Below are 12,208 nucleotides of genomic sequence, written 5' to 3'. Positions count from 1 at the left end.
ACTATATGGCTGATGAACTAAGGATGTCAAGACTTTTCCTATTTATGTCTTATGGAATTACAGACTTATTTAAAACATGACAGTAATAAAGGAGTATTAGGCATTAAAATGACTAGCCAAATTAACTTTGAATAAAAACAAAACTCTATTTTACAGCCTTAGTTTGCAAACCTGACCACTATCATAGGGAATTTTTTTTTTATTAGCTCAATCCTACCTATCACCATAAATGGAAAACTAACATTTTGTACATTTGCTAATGAAGAAAGTGGACTCTCCTTTAGCCAAAATGAACTTTATCTTCTTATTCCTCAATAAAGTCATTTCCCTCCTAAGCAGTGAGTATGGACTAAAATGTTCACAGTAATTGGTTAAGTCCAGCTTACCTTTAAGTAATTAATTCTCTGGACTTAGAGCAATCAGAAATTGAATTTTACTGTGGTGTCATCCTTTTATTGTGAAATATGCAAATGTTAAAGATAGTATAGGAAACCTAAGTGCATAATTTAATGAATTATAAAAAAATGAAACATCTCTGTAACCACCATCAGGATTCAGAATAGAAGTTTCCCAACAGCTTACCCTATTGCATTCTGTCTGGATGTTTATGGTAATATTTTCCTTGCTTTTCTTTGTAGTTTTACTACCTAAAAATGTATCACTAAATAATATAATTTAGTCTTGCTTCTTGTAAAGTGTATATAAATGGAATCCGAAGTATATATTTACTTGGTGTGATTTCTGACTACCTTCACCCAGTGTTAGGCTTTTAAGATTTCTTTGTTTAGGCATATCTATCTTTCATTTATTTGAATTGCTATTAATAATCCATTGTATGAATATAAGTTAATTTATATTTCCATTCTATCCAATGCAGATTTTGATTGCTTACAGTTTTTGGCTATTATGAATAAAGATGCTATGGCATTTGTGTGTATATATACTAATATATCTAATCATGCCTTTTTTATGGTATATAATTAGAAGTGAATTGCTGGGTATGAAAAAATATATATCCTTAACTTCACTAAAAAGAAAAACAATGAAAGTAGAAAGATTTTTATCAATTGGTTGTACCAGGTTAGTGGGCTTTATTTAAGAACAGAGTTTCTCAAATTCTAAAGGTAAATTCCATGTCACACTCCATATTTCACATGGAAAGAAATGCATAGTATGACAAAAATTTCAAAATAAAAGGAAAATTAAGTACTAATGCCTAAATGTCACTTACATATGTTTTTACATTTTCTATGATGAATATATATGTTTTTTCATAAAAGTGCTAAGAATGTATTAACCACATTTTTCTGAATTGTTAGTCAAGCCATAGTGTAACAGAAATAGAATATAGGTTATAATGCTTAGATTTTCATTTTATTGAATTCACATTTCTCTCATAATATTCAAATGCTAGAAATCGTTCAACGTGCAATTAAACAATCATTGTATGGACTCTTAATATGTAGCTCCTACTTTTATATTTATAAAATCTCGGGACTCCTGGGTAGCTCAGCAGTTGAGCGTCTGCCTTTAGCTCAGGGCGTGATCCCAGCGTCCTGGGATTGAGTCCCACATCAGGCTCCTTATAAGGAGCCTGATTTTACCTCTGCCTGCATGTCTCTGACTCTCTCTCTGTCTCTCATGAATAAATAAAATCTTAAAAGAAAACCTCAAGCAGGGGAGGAAGCTTCACACTAAAAACAGCAAATAAAAATAGTACTCTCTTTGACCTGGGAACTACTCTTTGACTAGCTCTCCTGAAAAAACAAAAAGAAGAAAGAAAAAATTCCTCATACTTTGATTTATCATGAAATCCCTTTCCTTAAATTACATCAGAGTTTTTGAAACTAGAATATGATTTTTTTGAAAGTTTGTGTCATGGTCCTAAAGATGCCACTGAGAAGAAGGTAGATTTGGTCTCTGTTGTCATATGGTTTAGAGTCTAAAGAAAATGCAGAAGAGGAAAGAAACAGATATTATGAAAGAAGTAAAAAGGCACACTAAAAAGGGCACTTGATTGAGGAAGACCTGAAAGATTAAAAAGGCATGATGGAGAGGGAAGGATAAGCTGTCTTCTAGGAAGGGCCACAAAGGCCCAGAAATGAGAAAGGAACTACAGAAGGTTCAGAAATTCACATAAGCATTTTTGAAGTCAAGCGGACATAGGATGAAATCTCAATTCCTTCAATTAGTAAGCTGTGTGACTTTGGTTAAGTCACTTACCATTTCTATTCTTATAAAATGAGGGTAATGATACTTATATATGATCTTTGTAGGGGTCAGCTAAGGTAACATTTATAAATAAAAAAATCACAAAGGCAGATAGCAATTTTTGTAGCAGAATCAGATATTTTGGAGTTAGGTGGCCATTCATGTGAGGCAGGAATATGAAGAAATGAGCAGGTTGAATCATCAAGACTGTTTGGGACATATTAAATAGTCCAGTCCTTAATACTAAGAACAAAAAGGAGTGACACCAACAGATCTGTGTTTCAGAAATGATACTCAGGCTGTAGAAGTGGTTGGAAGGGAAAGAAAGTCAGAAAATCAAGTGAGGACCTGAATGAGGTTAGTGGCAGTGTAGATAGTGGGAACTGGGTGCATTTAAAAGACACTGAAAATGCGGGACAGATCCATTTCTGGCAGTGTGACAGATGAGGACTAAAACTCTTCCTCTATATACCTTAATAATTGTATGTGTGTTTCTGTAGGTATGCAGTATATCTATATATCTATATGTTTTCTTTAATTAACAAATAAGCTTTCAAGTCAGAAAGGAAAATACAAATGCTCTGGGATAAGAAATGAAGCATGGGCATAGTTCCAGTGAAGTTAGTAAACAGTTAAGGTTAACTGCTACCATAGGTGTGTCTACTGATCTTAGGTAACCTAGTGCTTAGATTTTAATGGTCAGCACATATGAGGGACAAAAGACAAAAGCCCCCCACCTTCACATGGATACTGGATTCATAAAGAGCTACTTCAAGAAAAAGAATAATTTAAAAAATAATACTATGTAATATTGATATCATACGAGTAGCTTTAAGGCAAAAATCCCATTGCTGGAAATGAAAAAGGTAGTAATATAATAATAAATGCTTCAATTCATCAGGAAGATGTAATAATTTTAAACTTCTAAACACCTAATAATACAGCTTCAAAATAGATGAAGTGAAAACCTGACATCAAAATGAGATATTTCAACACAGGTTATAACAACTATTAAATCAAGATGAAATAATCAGTAAGGATATGAAAGATTTTTAGTGACACTATTAAACTAGGTTTTGTTTAACAATTAACACATATGTGTAAAGTACATGTAAAGAGCTGTGTGCCCATCTTCTGTGGTAAATTCACTCACTTCAAGCACACATTGAACATGTTGTTTCACAAGTCTTAAAAAATTCAGTCAATACACATTAATCAAAATGGCTTAATACTAAAGCACGTAATGTCTAAATTGCTAAAATTTAATAAAGTTAGAAATCAACAAAACCAAAAATACATTAAAAATTTAAATCATATACTGCATAAACAACTCATGGGGCAAAGCAAATTTCATAACAGAAATAAGAAAATATTTAGACCTGATCAGTAATAAGGAATATTTCAAATCCTGTAGGATGCAACCAAAAAAAATTCTCAAAAGGAAATCTATACCCTTTAATATTGATCTCAGAATTTTAAAAGCTGTATTCAACTTCAGAAGTTAGCAAAAGCAAAAAAGCCTGAAAAGTACATCAAGTAAGAGTAAGGATATAATAAGGTTATGTCAGAAATTACTGAGATATAAAATGAAGTGAAGGTATTAATAAAGGCAAAAGTTGAACTATAAGGAAAAAAAATGGTAAGATAGAGGTAAACTATTACTGCTTCCAAGTAACTTTATCCTAGATGTTGTGAAGCTCTTCGTAAAACAAGAAAAGGAATTAGGAAGAAACAAAACTGTCATAAATAACAGATGACATGATTGTCTATATGCAAAACTCAAAAGACTAATTATTAAAATGAAAGAGTGTAGCAACTTATTATATATAATATGTATACCATGTTTAAGAATATGTTGATTCAATATTGTGAACTATCAATTCTCTGGTTACATATTTATACTTTCAACACAAATTTTTAGAAAATAAATATTTTATTTATTCTTGAGAGACAGAGAGAGAGAGAGAGAGGCAGAAAGACAGGCCTCTAGAAAGAGAAACAGGCTCCATGCAGGGAGCCCGATGTGGGACTCGATCCCAGGACTCTGGGATCACACCCTGAACCGAAGGCAGACATCCAACCACTGAGCTACCCAGGCATCCCCTTTCAACACAAATTTAAAGAAAACTTCAACAGGATTTTTTTCACAGGCTATGGCAACTAAAAGCAAAACAAAACAAAACAAAAAACGCATACAGGTAAGAGAAAAACACAGGACATTCTTGAAGCAAAGCAAGGTAGCTTTGCTCTATTGGATATCCAGACTTAACGATGAAGCCACCGATTTAACAGTGTGATTTTGGCACAAGGATAGAAAACATACCAACAAAAGACAGCCAAGAAGTAAACCCACCAGTGTATAAAGACATGATTCAAAATGGGGAAACCAATACACAGTGCAACCAATGGCAACTGAATAATTGATTTCTAATTGTTAAAAAAAAAAAAAAAAAGGAAAAAATTGTCTATCACACCATACACAAAAATCAATTCTAGATGGGTTAAAATCTTAAATGTTGAAAAAATATTTTAAATTTTTACAGGAAATTGAAGGATATCTCTATGAATTTGTCAGTGTAAATGGATTTCTTAAATGAGATACAAATCACTTAATATAAACAAAATTAGGATTACCTGATTTACATTAAAAATAAGAACTATTGATTAAAAGAACGCTTCTGTTGATTACAAATAAGAAAAAGCTACCAATGGGGAGAATAAAATATGCATGCTCATAACTGGAAAATAATATTAGTCTCTATATATGAAAGACTTCACTATATTATTCACTAAGAAATGGGAAACAACCTAACAAAAAATGGACAAAAATACATACACATAGATTTCACAGAAAACAAATGGCCAACAATTAAAGGGTTAAATTTAAACTTTAAATTTAAATTTCAGAAAAATTCACATCACACCCACCATACTGACAAAAATAAATATCTTGAAAAATCAAATGTTGGTCAGGATATGGAGCAACAAGAACTCTTAAACACTGCAAGACGGAATTTAAATTTTTAATCTATATACTGGAAAATAACTTAGTGTTAACTTGTAAAGTTGGAAATATGCATGTACTGCAATCCATAAATTAAGGCTTTTTTTTCATATCATGTGAATTGAGGATATGTACAATTTCATAGTAGCATTTTAATAATAAAAGAAAAATTAAAGCACAAATGACCACCATTAAGTAAATGTATAATTTGTTATATATTTATAAAATGTTATACCATTATATGACACAGATTTCAAGTTAACTGCTTCTACATGCAACAAGATGGATAAATCTCAAGACAGTGTTGAGTGAAAAAAGCAAATTGTTAAAGAAAGCTTACAATAGAATACCATTTTTATAGAGTTCCAAACCAGGCAATGCTAACTGCGTCGTTGGGCGATACATATAAAGAAGAACAAGATAATGATTAACTCAAAATTTTTAGAATAGTAATTAACTCTAGCGGAGGAAGAACTAGGATGCTCTATGGAGAAACAAAGTGAAATTCAACAAAAAGTAATAGTGACTTTATTTTTTAATTTGAGTGATGAGGTTATGGGTTTAATTTTATGATTATGCTTTATATATCTGTGCTACAAATATACACATTCATCATTAAATTTTTAAATGAAGCTGAAGTTGAATTGCCAGTATTTGTTAATTTGTAACTGGTAAGGCCGAGGAAAGAGCAAAGGAGTCCTAAGCTGGTGAATTGAGCTACTGAGTGGATGGTGTTGCTTTGAATGATGAGGAGGATCAGGCAAGGGGGGTATAAGCAAGTGAGAGGGAAGAATGATGACGAAATAAGCTGTGAACTGTTTAATTCGGTTACCTGCAATACATCTTAGTAAAATGTTAGGTCAATTATGATGTAGGACTGAATATGGAAAGAGAAGTTTGGGCTTTACATAGATAGTTCTGGGAATCACTGGCATAATAGATTGGTTCTGAGGCCACTAAATGAATGAAATTACCTGTGGGTGAGTGTGGAGGTTGAGTAGTAGAGGAGAATAGAAGGGGGCTGGTATATACCTTTATATATGCACAAGTTAGAAATCCCAGAGAGCTCTCAGGAAGTAAAGGATTAATAAATATAAGTCCTTGGACTGAAATTTACCTACAATAAATTATGCAAGTCCTTCTTTAAGTCTCAGAATACACAGGCAAATGATGCAGAGAAATGTACAACATGGAGTCTTTGCAATTCCTGGTTTTAGGCTGGCTGCAAGGAAACCTCAAGTAAAGCTCTTCCACCTTGATGTGGCCTGCTGGCAAATGATCATCTCTCAATAAGTTTTTTTTTTTAATACCAGAGCCTAGGGAATTCTGAAGTGTTCTACTCTCACTTTCCTGTCTGCCTTAAAGAGGTAAACAGTGCCAGTGTGAGCCACCTATGAAGAGGCCCAGGTGGCAAGGAAGTACAGATAGCCTGCAGGACCTACAGGCCTTGGTTATATAGCCATTACAAAGTGAATTCTGTCCAAACTTGAATGAGCACGGAAGTAGATTCCTCCCTGGATGACCTTCCAGATGAGAACCCAGGTGGACTGAAGCCATACGAGAGCCAGAGAAGAAAACCAAACTAAGCCACACCCAAAATCCTGTCCCACAGAAACTGTGAGATGAAACTATGCAGTGTTTAAGGTAGTAATTTGTTATGACTCAATAGAAAACAAATACTATGCATATGCATTGTATATATCCATCAAGATCTATATGCATAGTGGGGAGGAAAGTAGAAAAAAAATCACAGGCTTATTTCTGTAGGAAGATTTTTTTTCCTGAAAGTTTAATGGTTAGGAGCAACCAGCTTTCTCCTCAAAGAATGTACATACTAAAGTAGGCAGTCCCCATCTGGGTAAGGTGAATGAGTCCGAAACATCGATTTCTGAATGCACAAAGGAAGAATCTAAGAACTTCGCTTGCAGATTGTATCACTCATTCTCTGAGCTTTCCATTTGATCATTTTGAGTTTCTGCCCCTAACTTATGTGTATCTCTTTTAAGAGAAGCATTCATAGTTTGCAAGAGGCAATAGCCAATGGCAGTGCTCTCCTGGTTGAAACCCAACTTCCAGTGAATAACATTTCTCCCTAGTTTAAAATACTATAAACCTTAAATTGGGATGGTTAAGTAAACAGAATTAGCTGAGTTTTTCTGCATCCTCGATATCATTTACTGGTTGCTTTTACAAATTGACAACCAAATAATAAAATCCTGGAAGGTTTGGGGAAAAGACAAAGTGATAATATTTGGAATTCTTTAACGTTAAATTGTATTTCATATTACGAAGCTATTCATATTAGGCACAAAAGAATATAAATCTGGACCTCACAAATTCTTAGTAAAAAGAAATTCTCAATGAAATATTGGGCATCTTAAGTGCCTTTCTTTTTCATGTGTTTTTCATTGATGCTACAAAGAATTCATTGAAGGTCAGCCATTCTTTTTGAGGTCTCCATAGTAACTGTGATCTTAACCACATCTTTGATTTAGAACATCAAAATGTCAAAATTGATATCAAACTCATGAACACCAAATCAGGGCATTGGTACCATATTTGATGCAACATCAAAAGTACTCACTTGTTTGTTCTTATGTGTTCATGTTGTTTCTAGCTCTCTTTTCCTATTCTCTTTTCCTATTCTCTATCCTAGAGAACATAAGTTGGAAATCTTAAAATACTGACAATAGAGAAGTTATCTGTAGGCTGAAGTATACCTGAACAGCTAGAGAGGTGTTCATATACTCAAGAAGAAGCCTCCAAAGCTGATTTATACAAGGCAGGAGTAGCTCACTGGTTGAACTATTAGATGAGAATCATAAAAATTAGGAGTGTGTGATCTGATTCTAGAAAGACATTTTAATTCGAGAGGGTAAGCTAGATGAATATTACAAAGAAAAGAGAATGTTGATATTCATTGGAAAAACAGAATAACCACCAGAGAAATAAATGCAGGAGGATTATATTAGCAAATGAAGTTGGGAACTGCCTTGAGAGTATAACAGGTGGGAGAAACACCAGACCTTGAAGGGAGCAGAATTCCTTTGAACTACTTATAGATGGTGACCTCAAAGACTGGTAAATTGGGGAGACAGACTCAGCTTTAACACAGCTGCTCTCTGGCATTATGAATGGCATGAAAATGGATCTAGGAATTGGTAAAATAGTAAACAGATAAGCCAACAGTTAAAAAATAGAAGTCTGCAAGCTGTGAAGCCTATCCATCAATTATGTAAGAAAGCTTTCTTCATGCAAGAAATGAACACAAGGCAAGAATCCTCAGCTCATATTAATCTCAACAACTCTGTCTTTAACTCAAGTTCATTTTGATTTAAACCCAGTCTAGTGTGAGTCTCTAGTCTGTGGTGTAAATCAGTTTTGGGATTTAGCTCAGTTCTCTCTATAGTTTCTCCTCCCTAGCTGCACAAGGGGACCTCTCTGGGAAGTTGAGAAAAAAGGTAAGATGAGGTTCTTAGTGATCCATCCAAGCACTGAAAATACTCTCTTTCCAGTGGTCTATTATTTACAATTATACCATTTGCCCGAAGGAAAGAAAAAGAGTATGCTGTCTTTTCAATAACTGAGCTACACTAAGTAACTGTCGTTAAAAAAAATAAAAAAAAAAAAGTGCTACTTCAGGGCTCAGAAAAATTATTATTCTGAGACTAGTGCATGTCACACCTTAGTATACATAATGATCACCTGAGAAGCTTGTTAGAACAAAGATCTGGCCCCTATGCTCAGAGAGTCTTTCGCAGAGATCTTCAATGATGGTTTTCCCCTATCCAGCCCACACCAAACTCTTATGGTGAGGCTTGGTTAGAGAAATTTAGGTCTGTAGGAAATTCTGTATGTTCACTTTTTCAAACACATCAGTAGATGCTAAAAAGGCAGTATTGTCATGAATCAGTACATTGGCCTTATTAACATTTCTATTTAAATTAAAAACTTGCATATGATTGCTTTATCATCTTACTAAAAGGTGCTAAATATTATTTAAAAAAATTTTAATATTGCTTAGCTTCATGTTTCTAGTAGGAGAACCTAAGCTGGTTTCCTCCAAAATTTCCCCACATTTCTGAGGGAAAAGAGATGCTGATATTTTACTGGGCATCTACCACATGCCAGGCATCCTACTAGTCCTTTAAATGGTTTTACTTAATTCCCACAATAGCCCTTATGAAATAGGACTATACTCATCCTCATCTTATAAATGATATGAGATACAGAGAAATTGAGTCACTACATAAAATTGCATGGCTCAAAAGCAAATAAACTGAGATTTGAATATGATTTCTTACTATTTTGTCACATAATTTGTCTCATTTTCTGAAATGTTTTAAATTGCAAATTAAAAGGTCATTACAATTATACTTCCAACATATTTTCTATCTTAAAAGGTAGGAAATCTTCCAATTTATATTAAATAATTATTTCATCTGTTCCCAAACTCAGAACCTGAAGAAGACAATATTGCCTTTCTTGTTCGTTTCCTTTATTGTTCACTGACAATCTAGACAAATTAAAGTACACATGAACATGTCTCTGGTTCCCCATAAAAGCAAGTCAACAGTTCATTTATTCCATACTTCATAATTATTATCACCACACTCCTTAATCTACTTAAAATATCCCCTAGGAATAAGGAATGAGAGAACTTTAAAGTTATTTCATATGTTAAAGCCAAATTTATATTATTTAGGAAAAAAATGCTTTCAAAGGCATCATAAAAACTTGGACTCTTTAGACATAATACAATTATGAAAGAAACCTGTATGTTTCCCTTTTTCTTTAAAAGATCAGTAATTTTCAGCTCCATTACAAATTAACAAGGCCTTCTAAGAAGAATGAGGCTATTTTTTATACTGTCAGCTACTTCTAGTATCTTAATTTATTCATGTATCTAACAAAACTTTACTGTACTTTTACTGTGTGTTCAGCATAAAGAATACACTGGTGAACAAAACTGATAAGTTGTTATCTCCACTTGCATGAAATCTGAAGGCCTTTCACAAAATCTGTGATCATCACTCAATTCCTCTAAGTTTCTATGTATATTGTAGTGATAAAAAAGCTAACACAATCTTATGAAAGTTTTTGATATAAACAGAAATGTTAATAAGGTCAATTCACTGATCCATAACAGTATTGCCTTTTTAGCATCATAAATTTATGTTAATTGTGTGATTCAATCACAAAACTAAGATTTTGATGGTATTTCCCCCTCCCCTTGAGGCAGACCTTCAAGTTCCACATAATAGTAAAATAATATTAAATCTAGTAACATTAGCAGGAAGAATGAGCCGTTAGATGTCTTATACAGTACAATTTCTACCTTTAACTTACTAATTAAAATATCTTTAGAAACTGAGGTAAAAATGATTATGTTGCTTATTTTTAGGTGTCTTTAAATATATAGATTTTTTTTTATAAGAAAGAATTTTTAGGGTATGCCTGGGTGGCTCAGTGGTTGAGCGTCTGCCTTCAGCTCAGGGCATGATCCCAGGGTCCTGGGATCGACTCCTACATCAGGTTCCCCACAGGGAGTCTGATTCTCCCTCTGCCCATGTCTTTGCCTCTCTCTGTGGGATTATCAAGAATAAATAAATAAAATCTTCAAAAAAAAAAAAAAGAAAAACTTTAATCATCTACTTCAAAGTTTGTCTCATTTTCTGAAATGCTTTAAATTGCAAATTAAAGCATTAAACTATCTTCCTATCCAAACTCTAATGTCTCTTTCAAATACTACCCTCTTAACATACTTCCATCTTTCATTCCTACCAAAAAATTATCATTCTGGTGATCATTAATCAGAGATTCAATGCTCTTCGATAAAGATCTTACAAAAATACATTTGACAAAGGCATCAAGAATATATAATGAGGAAAGGATAATCTCTTCAACAAATGGTGTTGCAAAAACTGGACAGCTACATGTAAAACAGTGAAAATGGATCACTATCTCACACCATGTACAAAAATGAACTCAAAATGGACTAAAAATGTGAACGTAAAATCAGAAACCATAAAACTCTTAGAAGAAAACATACGCAGTAAGCTCCTTAACGTTTGTCTTGGAAATGATTTTTTTGTTGGACTTAAGAACAAAAACAAAGGTAACGAAAGGAAAAATAAACAACTGGGACTATATCAAACTAAAAAAAACTTCTGCACAGCAAAAGACCATCAATAAAATGAAAAGGTGACCTACTGAATGGGAGACAATATCTGCAAATCATATATTGATAAGGAATTAATATCCAAAATAAAGAATTCATACAACTCAATAGAAAAAAAAATCTCCCAAGCAATCCAATTAAAAACTGGACAAATGATCTGCAGAGACATTTCTAAAGGATATACAAATGGCCAACAGGTACATGAAAAGGCATTTAAACATGACTCATTATCAGGGAGATGTAAGTCGAAACCACAGTGAGATATCACCTCCCTGTTGCCTATTACCTGTGAAATAGGGATGCATTTTACACTATCCATGTTTTCATAGAAGAGAGCAATTTTTGCTCCATTTCCCAAGAAAGGAAAAACATGAAAGGATTACTTTCAATTTTTCTCTTTCCCTCCTTTTTCTCCCTTCACTGAAACTAGAGTGACTTACCTGAGGGATGAGTTTGAGAGAAAAGCTGAATATACTTGAATGTATTTTTTGTACTTTTCAGAGCCACACTGATACATGCATCCTTTTCTGCTCTCTAAACTGTGGTTAAGCTCTTAAAAGTAGCCTATATCTCTCTGGGGGATCTGTTTTTATCCACTCAAATCTGGTTAATTAATCTAGCTAACTCATTTGGTCACAGATAAAAAAAAATCATTCTGATAAACCTCATCAATAATAAAATTAATATTTTGCACTCCATTTGTCAGTTCTCAAGTAGTAACAAACTCAGAAGGAAGGGACAAATACGAGTGTCATTTATGGAACCCCTATTCTAAAATACTTATATTACTTACATATTCATTTGTTGGCATT

This window comes from Canis lupus, chromosome 3, assembly GCF_011100685.1.
Source record: "Canis lupus familiaris isolate Mischka breed German Shepherd chromosome 3, alternate assembly UU_Cfam_GSD_1.0, whole genome shotgun sequence".
Taxonomy (NCBI): domain Eukaryota; kingdom Metazoa; phylum Chordata; class Mammalia; order Carnivora; family Canidae; genus Canis; species Canis lupus.
The sequence above is the reverse complement of the archived record's forward strand: the minus strand, read 5'-3'. Positions refer to the sequence as shown.